Source organism: Chelmon rostratus, chromosome 15 (assembly GCF_017976325.1).
Source record: "Chelmon rostratus isolate fCheRos1 chromosome 15, fCheRos1.pri, whole genome shotgun sequence".
In the NCBI taxonomy this organism is placed as follows: Eukaryota; Metazoa; Chordata; class Actinopteri; order Chaetodontiformes; family Chaetodontidae; genus Chelmon; species Chelmon rostratus.
The window spans coordinates 13828054-13844158 of record NC_055672.1 but is presented as its reverse complement, the minus strand read 5'-3'; positions in this window follow the sequence as shown (position 1 = coordinate 13844158).

The following is a 16105-nucleotide window of genomic DNA, read 5'->3' as shown; positions in this document are numbered from 1 at the left end:
TATCACAAGAAGTAATAATACAAAGGAGAACCTTGCTGTAACCCTGTAACAGATGTTAAAAATATTAAGTGATTAGAGAGTGATGTTAACTAATGTATTTACAGTTAGCTTTTAAAGGTACTCTGTGGATTTGTTGACCACCGGTGGTGCTGTAGAGAAATGTGATAAGCACAGGGATGAACTTACAGGTCAAAAATTCAAACAGACGTGAAAAACAGTTTTTGCAGACTGCCGGGGGGACAGTAAGGTGTATATATTAACAGTTGGTGTCATAGTAACGACTCAACATGGCTCAAAAGCGTCAAATTAAAAAAACTGAAGACAATAAGACTGAACGCTGATGTGAAAAGTGCTGGTTTATGTGATGTGTGGAATTGCATTGAACATGTACAGTATGTTAGGCCTTAAAGACACGCGAAATACATTTGGGTAAGACATTGAATGTGAACCTGACTGTGTTTACAGTGAAAATTCCATATGGTACCTTTAAAAAGTCCATCACCACAGACAAACTGATTTTCGCTGTGTGTGTGCTTTTGCATGAATTTTACTGAATATTCCCTCCCATAAAAATGCAAAAGACTAAATTGCAGCAACCAGCAGAACTGTAGAAATGTCATTTAATTCACATAATTTTGGTTTAAAATGACAGTATCACATTTCTACTACAATACTACTACTTGTATACCTAAAACCCTAAAATTTCTGCAGTGCGTTTGAGAAAAAATAAAAAAAATACTGGTGTTGAAAATGCTTTTTCTTTAGATAAGCAGTTTAGATTTAATCTGTAAGCTGCTTTATTTTGCGCTGCATTGCTTGTGTAAATGTGTCTCTTAGCGAACAGTTTTCAGCACCCAGTTGCTTGTTGCAAACCTGGTAGGTGTTGACTCTCAAAGCAACGTTGTTCTTCAAGCTTAATAAGGAACAAACATTTTTAGGCATCTCAAGGCCATCAATATGCCCCTGGACTGTCCTGCGTTGCCCCAGAAATGTAACATTTCAGGATGTGACCCAGAATTGATGCTGGTTAGTTACCCATCCCTATAACTGGCTTCCTGTACAGAATGAAAAATGTAAAAATGAGCTTTTTAATACTCAAAATTGCTGTAGCTGTGTGTTCGCGGATATTAACAGCGGCTTGACGACGATTTTTCACATCTGGGTGTTTAAATTATCTAAAATTTCTATCCCTGTTACTCCCCCATCCCCAATGACAAATGAACAAAAAAGGAAAAAAAGACCCCAAGCACCTATTCTCCTTGTTTTGATTTTTCATGAACTGAAATACCTCATAATCTTTCTAGGAAGTCTTTTTGTCTTGTGTTATGTAGATCCAAACTGTTCAGAAGGCAGTGCACGTGTGGAGTTAGTTTTCTTGTGGTCTGTTTGAGTGGGACAAGCCTGTGTTCATGTACAGTATTTGACTGAATCGTGCTGATGTTCAGGAAGCAAGTAATGATTTAAGTGGCTACTTCTAATGACTATTTTAGTAACGAGGAACACTATCGGCCTTGACGTATAAGCTGCCCCCCCCCCTCACTTAGCTCAAATCTAGAATTGTATTGCGAGTTCAGGGTTTTAGAAACGTGAGATGTGTGACTAAATGACAATAGTCATATGCACTGATCATCTGTATAATCAGCTTTTTGTTTCTTTTCTTCTTTTTTTTCAGAAAATTGTTATTGTAGAAAAAAAAGATATAAAGCTATTTACAGAGTTACCTTTGGTTGCCTGTAATGCATCCTGTATATTCTTGTACAGAGGACTACCTGGCAGAAGTTGCAGAGATTTTAAATGCTTGCGCCGCCCTCCTGTGCGTATTGATGTACCTCGGTTGTGGCGTTTACTGTGTGACCCTTAGCAGTGGTGGTTTATTTGTCCCCTCACAGGGTGACCTGAGCCTCACTTTGCTGACCTTTTTCAGCTCATAAATAAGCTCACCGATTTGCCTTACCCGATCTCATGTTCGCCCCCTAAAGTACTTGTTCAACAAAACACTATGAGGAGAAGTGATGCCGCTGACGTTCCGCTCTCACAGGTTAAAAGCTGCCCCCGTGTTAGGGTACTTGAGCTATCAACAGAGTGACTTTGTCCTGGTTGTCACAAGGTACAACTTTTCAGCCATTGCTGGTTTGTATGCTTTTTTTTCTTTGTCTTTTTTTTTTCTCCATGTTTCCTTCTTGAATCTCGGTCTTGAAAGCTTATTTAATTCTTCACTGCGGATGATGTCATACTTTCAACAAATGCAAGTGTTTTAACATGGTAACCTCGTAAGCATTCAAAATGTGCATACATACATTCATGTCTGCTATATTTATGGTTACATTCGAGAATAGCTTTAGACTGCTGTAGATAAGTATTGTCAATGTTGATTCAAATGCTTCTCAGAGGCCTCTGTGCGTGATTTTACAAAGTTCAATAACTGTATATTTTGTATTATGTTCTAGCTCCAAAGGAATGGCAGAAAAAAAGAAAATGTTTAAAAAAGCTTTGTTCCCTGAACTAAATTGTACTATTTGTGTTGTCGATTGAACAAATTGCATTCCTTGCTTGTGAATTGATGCATTTCTCTCCCGCCCCTTAAATTTTCTCCCCTTCTTTCCCTCCTTTCTTTCATTTTTTAGCCTTTGAAGTTTGAATAAAATTTCTAGTTTGCAGAATGTATTACTAAATAAATGGGTTGTCATCTTGTACCTCTCATTTTATCCCTTTTTTTTAAAGTCTGTCTGGGCCCGTTGCACAAGTGAAACTTCCTGTGACTGTAAAGAAAAACAACTGGACAGACATAAATGTAGTTTTTACCAGGAAAGGTACATTATAGTTTAACTAAAAAACATCCTACCACTTGACCACACATTACAGTAACTTTAAGACTAATGCACAGACGAATCTGCAGCCCAGTGATACTAACTAATTACGCAGTGGGGCATGTAGTGCAGGCTTTTAATTGGTCACCAAACTGCAGACACATTCATGAATCTTGCTGTCTAGCAAAGAAGGTCAACACAGAACCTGCACAAATGCCTTCTTTCTCTTCTTCTTCTTCTGTGGCTCTCCTGGAGTTTTTATTGCATGTTACTTTTTTTTTTTGTTGATTTAGGCTCAAATGTAGACGCGAGTGTCCCGAAAAAGACTTTCAGACGCTCCACATGCATTACTGTTATATTTGAGTCCCAGAGCCAACCGTTCAATTTTCCAAAAAATAAATACCTGGCCATCTTTAAAAAATACAGAAGGTTATGGAACAACACATACAGCTGTTCTGAAGGTAGGAAATGGCTTATACCTTTTGCAATAAGGTGTTAATGTTTAAACAAATATCTGTCATTTTGAGTTACTGGTATCAGGAAATACAGAGAGGGGTTAAAAAAATATTTTTTACAGTGCAGTTACAGAACAGTTTCCCATCCAGAGTGCTCGTTTCAAGTGCTCTTCAGTGAACTTGCAGGCTTTCCAAACATCACCTGGTAATTATTTTTCAGAAAATCAATGCTGACCCCCTCTGACTCAAATCTGATGGTAAGACACGAGAGGCACAAACGGGGGGCCCTCCTCATGTTACACATTCAATCCCAGCGTGTGACTTAATGCTTCAGAGTGTGTATGATAATCAGCGAGCCCTTTCATCGCCGCATGCTTTGAGCCCCACAGGCTCTGTAAAGCACGGAGGTGCTGTCGACTTATCTGGGTATCAGAGTCGTGTTTGTCTGCCTGCCTTTTCTGTCAGTGTGTGGTGAGTGCACGAAAGGGGCTTGGGCTCGGAGGATGGGCCAGGGCAGTCCACGGCCACTGGGATTAAGAACCGTGGGAGGGATTACTTTAAATGTCAACATAATGTCATGAGCTGTGTTAGAAGGTCAAACGTTCAAACGGTGCTCAGTGGCGAGCAGTTAATAGATCAGGTACAATTTGGATTGTTGTGGCTCCTGTGATGACTTTACTAGCATGCTGAAACAAGCTATTTTTGGAGATGTGTTTGTGTGTTATTCAGAGCTTCTGAAACAAAGTTAGATTTATCGTGCAGTTTGAAGTTTGTCCTTTCCCTCCAACGACTGTTAATGTTGCTTAATTACATCAGAGTGTGTATTTTTGCATTGCTTTTTTCTCAGTGAGTGGGTACCTGTTGTTAGACGTGGAACAAAATGCCTCCCCTGCTATAGTTTTCTGTTTATGCTCAATTTCTGACTGATCGATGCTGAAACAGCATCCTCATCAGGCACCTAGCTAGCCAGAGGGGGGCAGTGTTAATAGATTAGACAGATGAGAAACACCAGCTGGAGCGCTGACACTCAGACAAATAGTCCTCTGAAAGTTAATTGATAGACACAGTCAGAGTCTTTATTAAGTAGATGTTGATGACAGCTTTTAGTTGCATGAAATAACAGCATTTAGCCTTCTTGATAACTTAACACCTTAACAAGGTGTTAAATTATCCTGAATATTGAGGAGAATTCGTCACCCTTCTTTTTGCTGTTAATGATCATTCGCACTGTGTTGTTGCACTTTTAGCTTTCTACTATTAAATGTGTCCATTCTGTTGCTTAGGCAACCTTTTTCTTACAAAAACAAAACAAAACAAAAGGCTGACACACGTCACCACTGGAGAATTCGAGAAAAATCATAACTCCCATCTAAAACAAGCTTGTTTTATAAGCATGTGCAACCCCCAACCCACCCCGAGCCATTTTCATGTTAGAACTGCACAAAATGTGACTCATTAGATCCCGGGCCACCTGTGCACCCCTAATGAATCACGCTGCCCTTATATTCCTCCACATGAGAAAAAAGCGGCCGCATCGGCTGAGGCCATCATCAAATGGAGCTGGCTCGTCATCTGCCTGCCATTGTTTAGCGCATGTCATGCTCTGCTTCTCATGGCGGAAAAACCCATTTGGGCTTCACTAATGCAGCCATGCAGACGCAGCAGTATAAGAGGTGGGGGTGGTGGAGCACACCGCATACTCTGTGTGGATGGTCTCTGCACTGAGGTCACTGAGCTCCACATTTGCTAATTTGCTTTGGAGTGCACTTGGAGCCAGATTTTTTTTTTTTTTTTTTTTCAGGTTGCTCTGTAAATCAGAGGGAAATTTTTTGATTGACTTAATCACAGCAGAGCAAGCGAAGACTCGACGGGTGTTGCAGCTCATCAGAGAAAGGATGAGACAAGGAAATCAGACATTTATTCTGTTTTAATCTCTGCCGCTGCTTCTTCTCCCCCACCCGCCATCCTTTCCCTCTCCATTTCCTCTTTCTGTGAGTGTTCTTGCTGCCCGAGGTCAGTTTGTCACGGAGAACACAAGCTTTTCTCACTTGGTTGCAGCGATTCAGTGATTGGTGTGTACAAACAAGCATATCAAGCAGGGATGACATGCCCCCCCCCAAGCCCTCCTCTCTCCTACAGACATCGAATATGTCCTTCCTGCTCTCTCTGCTTCGTCCCTCTCTCTCTCTCTGTCTCTCACTTACACTGAGTGTCCCCTGCATGAGGTGGGTTACACAAGCTGCTGCCCTGGGAATCCCGGGCCAGCTCATTATCCTGCACCCCTGAGACACAGCTCACTGTAAATTAGGACATCAAACGATGCAGGCTTGTTAGAGAGCCACAGATACACTCATTAGCATCAGCACCTTTGCTTGTTAGAGCCTGTATCAGAATTCGCTCCCACCACCACCACCGCCGCCACGTCGTTTCCCGACGTTCCTCCGCGCTGACTGGAAGGTTTAGGATTAATGTCAGCTCTAGCCAGCAGGTCAGTGCTGTTGTGGTTCAGATATGCGACTGATTGATCAGTGGTGGCGGGAAGCTGTGGAATTTGTTGACAGCTGCCCACTATCCAGACCATTCCTATCCATATTTCATTGTGTGGAAAAAAAAAAAAACATAACCCTTCTCTCAGAATAGCTCGTCTAGCAGGTGGCTGACTAGTTGTGTGTCACAGCTACAGGGGATGGACAAAATAACTGAAACTGCTTTCAATAGAACATGACCGTAAAGCTGTTCCGTTGATTCTAATAACTGACCTGGATTAAAGGGGCACTCCGCCAGTGCTACCCTTTATCAATCTGGTATATCAGGGAACACTCACTCACTTGTTTTTATTTCTTGAAACCAATCACAATCGTCTCGGGCGGCGCTAAACCCAGGATGCAGCGACAGTGCTTGTGGATTATAGTGTCAGCAGTGGGGACTGTGCAGGCCTGCCTTATCGCATGATCCAAATCTTGGTTAAAACTCGCCCTTTGCAGCATGTAGGTTTCTGGCTCGGAGGTGGTTGTTTCACGAAGCGACGGGGACTTTGACACAGAGAGAGCGAAAGAGGAGGAGAATGCCAAGTCAGCCAATGGCAGGCTTGTACCAACACCAGGTCATCATCGGTAGTACATCTTGTAAAAGTGTCGTCTTCTGTGGCTCTGGGGGGAGCTCTTCAAGGTCTTAAAAGATATCCCTGATGATGGTTTTGATAGTCCAACAAAAGATGCTCTTCAGTTGCCTTCTGGAAAAGTCCAGTCCCTGAGGAATAACGCTTATACGTTGATGAATTGGTTTACCAATTACGTTGTTTTAGAAACGCCTTGATTGTGTTCACAGGAAACATTTTTTAAATATGAAGTTCAGCACTTTGACTCCAGAGAACAGGCTTTGCATCCTGAGTCCCGTGTGCCTATAGGTTTACACAACAAACACACTCTGATTAGGACAGATATCAGGATTTTGGTGAGTTGGTAACCACCAGAGTCTTTCTGTATTAAACCAGACTTCAATCTGAGAGGGTATTGTGTTACATTACTGATACAAATTAAATACATTTTCAGTGAACATTTTACCGTCTTCATTATGTGAATAGAAAATCTAATCTTTCCTGCATCGTGTGTCCTCCAAAGCATATTTGCTGCTGCAAATTGCTTCGTTTTGGCCATTATTTATCTGTCTCTCACAGGCGCATTATTAAAATCACTGGAGGAGCCTTTAAATTGACAAAATCCTGTGGATTGATCGTATTGATTCGTCCTAATATGTTTTGCTTGCAGCTCCCTGTGTCATTGAGATTTGCACCTGAATTGCTTGTTCCTCACTTGGAAACACAGCGAAATGATGCAATGTGGGCGACACAAGCAGTGGTCACAAGTAGATGGTTAGCAACGCTGACTAAAATGCACTGACTGTTATTATCCAGACCACAATGTACAGCCCCAAAAATGACCACTGAGATTTCACCGCAGCTCTGTAGACACGTAAGAACAAGATTGAATTCAGTTTTGTCTGTGAGACATAGGTTAACCACACAGTCAATGATCAGGTTTTCTTAAGGCTTATTTCTTGATGGTTAGACACTTCTAATGGAGAACAGTGTTTGTTCAGTACCTTCGTCGCTGTCTTCTGTCAATCCATACCAGCAATTTTCTTCATTACTCTGTTTGTCTAAGACCAACTATTGTCCTTTACTGTTAAAATGTATTGATGCGACTGATAGCAAATTGTTTTTCTTTTGTACCTGCGCAGGCTTTTCTTGTTTCTAGCACGCTCTCTAGTCTTTCATTGGGCTGTGGTGAAATGGAAATGTCCATGACTGTCAGTAGGTGTCCTGTCATCATGTCGTCTTCAGTGGGTACTCAACCATTAATGTCTTTTTTTTTCAAAAAAAAAAAAAAAATCAAAACACCACAAGGTGTTTTTTTTGTCTTTTTTTCTGTAATGATCTGTCTTTTTCATCTGCTCTGCATGCTATCTGACATCTGGTGGCATGCAGCCCGTGGGTGATTGACTCATCCCTCTGTGCATGCCGTCACTTCACTTCATCTGTCTATGAACTTCACTTCATCTGCATCCCACTCTTCTCCTCCCCAGGACCCAGACATCCTCTTCTTCCGTGGTTTCAGCTAGAACAAGAACTAATCAGAGGATGTCGAGCCAGCATTTGTTGCCTCATATTTGTCCATCGCCATCCTTATCTACTCTCACTTCATAATCTATTCAATGTGGTTTTCGTCCTTGTATACATCTGGTATGCTGAGTCTTTCTCCATATAGTTTTACCCATTTTAAAAACATATTCACACCTGTCTTGGACATTGCATAACATCATTCCAAACAGGGCCTGAAGTACTAATTTAAATACTTTTTAAGACACTCTGCGGGGATGGAAATTTAGCTTGTCTGCTACAATCTGATTTATTTGATCTGATCGTGTTAATGTTTAATTATTATGCAACCAGAGAGACATCTATCACAGCAGAATGTGGTTCTTTAAACGTCAGTTAAGTAGCAAAAAGTCACTGGAAAAGGCTCAAGGTGCCCCCACTTTAGTTTATTACTCCTTTACACAACTTATTTAAATCATTTATTTTGAGTCCCCATTTCAAAATTATTTGTTTCTATAATTAACCGATTGGATAAATACATTACGGATGAATTAAGGTAAGATTTCAATTTCATTTTTGGGTGCTACGCCACCCACTGCTAACAGCTCCTCCAAAGTTAAAGAGTTGTGAGACTGTGTTATTAAATGTGGTATAAAGATAAGAGAGGACCGTGCAGAGGACTAAGGCTCGAGTGGAGGCAGTTGAGCCACACGAACCTGTGAAATTCACCACAACTAAAGGGAAATTATAGAAGACAGTATCTTCATCATGGCTGGTTAGAGTCAGGGAAATGACACCTGCAGTGAAAGCATGAGAGGACTGCGCACACTGCATCTGGTTCCTTCCATGTTCTGATGGCCTTAATGTCCTATTCTGTCTTTGCAAGAACATTTTTAATCATAGCAACTGATTTACATTTACATTTTTAATCCTGAATCACACTTCAGATAATCCACAAAAGATTGAATGCACAGGTGGTTTTTAATGCAAAGTTCTGGAGTTCTTACGTTTCACTCTATCATGAAAACCCTTTCTCAAAGGCAATAGGAAACTCATCTGTTTAAGCTAACAGCTTTATTTTATTATGGTGTTATTTTGCACTTCCTGCTCTTCCTCTGGCACAAATTTCTGAAATATTTTGGTATGTTGAAGATATCCATCCCTTTGCATCCTACACCAGAATCATTAAACCCCATTTCAAAGGGACTAAGCCAGTAAATGCTATTGTAACAATATGTTCGTTGTGACTTTCCGCAGCTGCAGCATTCACTATTGCGGCCGTCTGCACGTATCTGACTTTTTGACATCAGGATGAGGCCATTTAAAAATGTTTGAATCACATTGTATGCCAACGGTCATTAAGCGACGCTTTGAGCTCACTTTTTCAAAGCCTTCCATCCTCGCTGTCAGTATGCTTGAATCAAGAGGAGCCAAGTGGGTTGCGCTCCTCAGTTTTTCCTGGTCCATCACATGACTCTTCGCTGAATAGTCTGTGTTAAACAATGGTGCTGAGCTAAGTTGCTGGTTCTAAGGCTGAATCTCCCAAGTGAACAGGTAGCACATGTTTTTATTCCTGCTGCACGACCACAGAGCATTTAACCAGCGCAGCCTGCGGGTCAGCACTTACAAGTCCAAATGTTAACACTGAACCGTACTGTATGTGTTTGTGCCCCCCGAGAGGGTGAGAGGAACATCTTCAGCATTGTTCTGTCTGAAATTTGTGTTGACCAATAAAACCTTGAACACAGCTGTCACTCTATTATCTGTTGTGTCATGTGGAAGCCATTGTAAGCATTCATGGCTGTGTGCTTTAGGTCAACGGCCAATTCAGACGAGGTGACATCTCATCCTTTAAGCGACGAGATTAAGTGCCCTCAGTGTCTTTGTCTACCACTGTGTCTGTCCTCCTACTTAACACGCATACACTCATTCTCATATAACACTCTGCAATTTGTATACACTAAATTAAGCAGGGTGCAAGAGTGGGGAAGGTCAGGAACTGAACAGCCTGCCTCTGAGGTTTCTGAATTAATTTGTAAATATATGCTTTTATTGTGTACAAGCACTCAGTGAAGGTGACACTAAATGTCAGCCTCAAAGGATTTCTGCTGCATAACAGTGAGATGAATTATTTTCTAATTCATTAAGTTCTTATTTGAACTACATGCTCGCATACGCAACACTGTACCTGCATATTCCATATAAACTATGTATTATGTATCACACAAAAAACTTTTGTGTGTCTTTTCCTGTTTTCATAACAATAGCCAATACGACATGTCGCCACATTTGTCAGATATGAACAAAACAGTCACTTTACCTCTTTCAAGTTTTTGCTCAGTTAAAGTTTTAAGTTTGGCAGGGTTATGTTTGAGGTTTTGATGAGTAAAATTGCCCTGGTTTAATCCACATGATTCTTTGAACATGTTATGCAAAAAATTACATAATTTCGTACCAAAAAGTACATACAGTCTCTTCAGTGACACACTATTCAAGCCCTCAGTGCAAGGAAATGAAAAGTTCTCTTTTTTCTGTTGAACTGAACTAGCTTCATGGTGTTAAATAACGCAGACATATTTTAACCTTAATAGTTCTCTTTATCAGAGGATTGCATGTATATGAGTAGGCCTTTCTGAATGGTGAGGTTAGAGCGTGGCCGTGGTCTCATACCGCTGAACTTTTCAGCCTTGTAATAAAACGTATATGGCGACAGCGTCATGAAGAGAAAGGTTGTGTAAGTGAAATACATTTAGTGGGAAATTCACCGATGTAGATCCATACATGTCATATCCTCATGACACAAAGATCTCTGTGCCTTCAGGCAAACAAGTTCCTCAGATTTCCATCACTTTTTCACTCGAAAAGCAGCTACTGCGTATATATATATGTTCACACACACACATATATATGTTTCTGTAGCCTATGTGGCTTATTTGAACTCACTATACAGACACTGCTGCAGAAAAACTCATTCGATAAATAAGAGGAGGTAACCTGACAAATTCTTTTTTTCCCCTTTATGTTTTAAACTTCTTCCAACTGAATTACAGTTACAATTTTAAATTCTGATCCCCCAAGGCAGTGAGAGGTCCCAAAGAACACTTCATTTGTCAGCATTTGTCAAATTTCTTACTAAAATCAGTTTTCTAGACCTTTAGCTAAAAAAAGTGCAGAATAAAAGGTGCAACACATCAACTTTCATCAATGTTTTTTGATTTTAAAGTGAAATTACCACAAAGCTTTGATTGTCTGAATATTCTGTGCATATATTCACATGACTGTATCAGAACTTCCATTTTACTTTGTAACGAATGGCCGTGGAAGCACGACTCAATTGTAAATTGAAGGGTTTGGATGCAGGTTGTGAACCTGTTAAGGGAAGCATACAGACTGAACATGACTTCCCATATTGTTCCTCTGTATTCTTGGTATAATAAAGGTGCTTGGGTTCATGAGGGGGGGCGGTGGTGGTGGTGGCCTGTGTTGGCAAGAAATTTGGCACCATTCAGCCACACAGCACAAATGGGTCCTTTTCACCCTGCTGCAGCAGCAGCAGCAGCAGTCATTGAGGCATCTTATGACTTTCCTGCCCAAACAGGGAATTATTTTCTGTTTGTCAATGACGATTACTCTAATTTGGCCACAAGCTTCTTTCACAAGGGTTTTCCTCATTCACCACAATCCATGTGAGGGAACTACTATTTTGGGACCGTGCCTCACTTGTATAAAGACACACGTGTTATTGCTCTGCCTGAGCCTCATACACAAACACAATTCATCAACAGGTGTGAGAGGAAATATATTTTTTTTCTCTCTGCAGAAGGATGTTACGTTTGGAGTGTGCGTGGTAAGTGTGAGAGAACAAAAGTCGCTGGCAAGGGGCATTCAGCCCGCAGGAGGATTTCCTCGCTCAGCAGAGGAAAGAAGAGAGGGAAGCCTTGATACAGCTGGCTGTGCAGAAGCATTTATACAGCTGGATTAACTGCACTTGTTTGCTCTTTAATAAATATTGAGATTTGACAATCAATGAAGCTTAAAGTCATGTGTAAGAGTCAGTTCGAATGAACCCTAGTATTTAAGTCACCTTCACAGCCTATCAAGAAATCTGCAGGGAACAATGTTTGTCGGTTTTGACTTCCATTTTCAACAGCACTCAGCCTATTGTAGGCTGCTTCTTAAAGGCTACAAACTTGTCTTTTACAATGCACGGTGGCTACAAAAGCAGAAAATGTTAAAGCACTGCATATGCAACGAAACCCATTCATGTGAAATCTTAAAATGTACTTTGAGGAAAGATTAAAGTCGCTGCTTTGGCTTGCTAAGGTGTGACTTGAATTGGAGAGGAAGATAATGGGGAAGGCAGATGAATCTGTATTAGCGGTATGTTGATTTGTAATGGTTTTTCTTTAATCTCTTTGATACCTTTCATTTGAAATTTGGGATGCTTGGCCTTGCCATCAGCAATATTTTATTTTATTTTACTTTTTTCAACATCACGCTTCAATCCCCTTGAAGGATGTTTTATGTAAAATATGCTTTTTGTACCCTGGAAAGACATTTAATCAAGATTAACCTTGGTATTTTAGTAGCCAGTGGTCTAGCTTTGTGAGGTTTCATAATGGAAGACAATTAAGCACTACTTTCCCTGCTGAGGATCTGCTCTTGAGGGAAAAAAAAAAACACGTGTATTTATAGCAAGAATTTTTTGGCAGTTTTTTAAGTCTTGCAGAGGGAAATTTCTTTTTTTACTGGGTTTATCATGATGTTGAATAGCATGACCTATAAGTTGACTTTTCTGCCCCATTAACGTTTTTATAAACCTTGATTTGTATTAGAAGAAAAGGTTATTATTGGCCAAATAAAACACAAAATTGTCTCAGCTTTAATAGAACAAAGTTATTTTGTCAAAAAGTATTGTCACTTCAGTATAGAGTGTAGTTTAATGCGGACCATTTCTGGAGCTGAATGGGTTTTTATTGATGCCAAGGCCAGTGGTGATTAATAACTATTTGTTCATTCAAGTTATATTTTATTTTGATAAAAAAAACTTTGTTAGACCCAGCTTCATGCTCAGCTGCCATAAAAAATTCCAGGGACTCGTCCAATAAAATGATCTGTTTTTTGTCCCGCATACTTCACCTTTTTCCATTTATTTTATTTTATTTTAAATACCTACTTTAATCTGTAGGCTACTTGTAACAGCCATTAGCCTGCTGGAAATGTGGCAGCAGGGGAGCACTGCTCTTGTGAATGTTCATTCAGGGCTTGTAGAGCATGGCGGACTCGAGTATCCTCACATTGTCCGGTAAGAAAGTGCAGAGAAAATAGTTTTCCTGGGTGGTCCGACTCATTAATACACTCCGCACTTGTTGATTTACGGCTCACAGTTCAACTGCTGCCAATTAACGTGAAAACACGCAAGAAAGGGAAACATGGAGAGGGGGAGGAGGCCGTGAGTCTCCGCCGCACGGCTGAGTCAGGATGAACCTGCCCTCCACGTCAAGGTAGGACACCAGAAACTCAGACAGACGTTCACAGCAGCGTCCAAAAAAATGATCCGGCTAACGACTTAGCATGTAGCATAAAGTTAGCTCCGGTAAGCTAATTCACTGCTAATGCTAAGACCTGAGCTGTGCTTAGGCCAGTGTTTTAAGTACATGAAAGTGATTTCTTGACTTGGCTTATTCTGTTTTAACGGCATGCCAGCTTTTTTTCGTATTGTCTAAGATAGTTGCTTGGTATTTATTTCGTTTCTCACTGAGAGGAAAATACGAGACAAAAGAAGAAAAACGGCAAGTTAGGCTGATTCATTCTCTCCGCTGTTACAAACCAGCTATGATGTCCAACAAAAACGTCATTGTGAGCACTCACTATTTTCAAATCAATCCGGCCTTTAATAAATTAATTAAATCCTTCACCTTCGCACCTTATTTCGTTTGGTTTAATTTGGAAATGAATGTTGCGTACGTGTTTTGAAACGATAACCTGTTTTTGTAGGTTTGTACCGTAAACGCATCGCGACAGGTTTTTCCTTCTGGTCCTCCAAGTGTTCAACTCCTCTAAATTATTGATAACTTTAGTTAACAAGGAGGTCATATGCACCAAAAAACAAAACAAAACAAAACATGGCCTCGTGATTGCACAAACCAGATTCAATCTACAAGTTTATTATACTTATTTTTGAGTCAGATTAATTTGCTCATTCCATTTCGGTTTCCTGTGCTCCTTTTCAAGGTCGTAATAAAGCCTATTGTGTAAATTACATCATCAAATGAAAACACATGCAGCCATTTAATTTTTCACTGTTGCACCAAGTTACTCTGAAATCACTCTAACTTACTAAAGCAAACTGACAGATATTCCCCACATGACAGACATAATGCAAATTGTCGTGCAATTATAATTATATGATGTTGATGTAGGCAATTTGGGAGCAGAGCTGCAGCTGCATATGTCAATGTGGAGATGGTTTATTATAGGTTGTTACATTACTCCTTGTAGCATACTGCTGTCTTCTAATCATCACTTTTTTTTTGTTACTGAGGCTGAAAGTTTGTCTGAGCTGGAAGCTGTTTTATATTTTCTTGTTGTGTCTGTAAAGTGATTATTTTCTTTTTGCTTTCGTCCCAGTAAAATCAGCAGCTTTCTGTTGAGGTTGTGCACTGTTGCACGGTACCCTGTGACCTTGTCAAAAGCAATCACAGTGGTGCGCCTACAGTTTTCCTCTCATCTTAAGACATAATCTCTTTAATTGGTGTCAAAGTTGGGGTCCTTATGGTGAAAGTCCTGAAAATACCCACACAGACAGACACGCTCACTTGTTGACACTTAAAAAAAAGAAGAAGCAAATGCAACAGGGCCTCGTCAGTGTGGTGCTGAAACTTGTTAATCTATAGTCGGGGGGGTGTTACTGCAGGCCCTCTAGCCACTCCAGTCTGACAGGATCCTTCAACTTAAGTCAGTCCCATCTGACCCCTCTATTCAACCCTTCCTCTTTACACCTGCTCAGTCCCAAGTACCGAGTTAGCGTGACAGACAAGATTTGCTTTTAATCTCACAGTTCTTACACCTTGAGGAAGACATTTATCTCATCATAGTGTGTGAAATCCCTTTGTTCATTTGGTCCAAATTAGTGTTGGTTGATAGGTATGGCTGCAGCTACCATTTATTTCCTTGATTGACTGAATAATTGTTTAGCCTACAAAAAGTCAGACAATCATGAGAAATGCCCATTTTAATTTCCCAGAGCTCAAGGTGACTTCTCCAAATTGCTTGTTTTGTCTGACCATCAGTACGAAAATGAAAGTTATTCAATTACAGTCTTACAAAACAGAGAAAAACAACAAATACTCGCATTGGAGAGGCAGGAGTCAGAGAATAGCCTGCATTTTTGCTTGAAAAATTCTAAAAAATGAATCTCATTGCTGATTTGATTTTCTGTCAGTCCACAAATCGATTAATGAAGTGCTTGTTTATAGTGATATGGTGATATTTACTGTGAGGTTTTAGAGATTTTTCAATCAGTATTTTGCTATATTTTCTACCAAAGTAGTATTAATATTTCTGATTAATAACCCTATTGCAGGTAATTTTGCCACTTGCACTGCTATACAGTGCTATTGGATTTACAGGATTTTTGCATGAATATAATGAAGTACAACCTCGATTTACAAAAAGGTTGGGACACTGTGCAAATGTAAATTAAAAACAGAATGCAGTTATTTACCGACAATAGTTTCACAAAGTGTTCCCATACAACAATATCCTTTATACAATCCTGTGTTTCACAAAGTGGTGAACCTCTCTCCATACTTGCTTGTGAACGACTGAGCCTTTCCAGGATGCTCCTTTCATACCCAATCATGATACTCTCACCTGTTAACAATCAACCTGTTTACCTGTGGAATGATCCTAACAGGTGTTTTTGGAGCCTTCCACAACTTTCCCAGTCTTTTGTTGCTGGCATCAATTTCAGAATAAGCATACATTTACAAAAATCTATGAAGTTGATGAGGTCAAACATGAACTTTTTTGGGATTAGGGTTGTATTTGATTAGTCAGGTGTTTAATTTATGGGACCAGCTGAATGTAGAACATCCTCATTTTGCTGATTTTATCTGTAAGTTGTTGTTAGGTTACAAGCTGAAATTTATGCAGTCTCATACGGCAGCCCTGCAATAAATCCTACTGACATGAAGGATATATTCAGTGTTAATTTTGAATTAAAACTCTAGAGAGGCACTGAT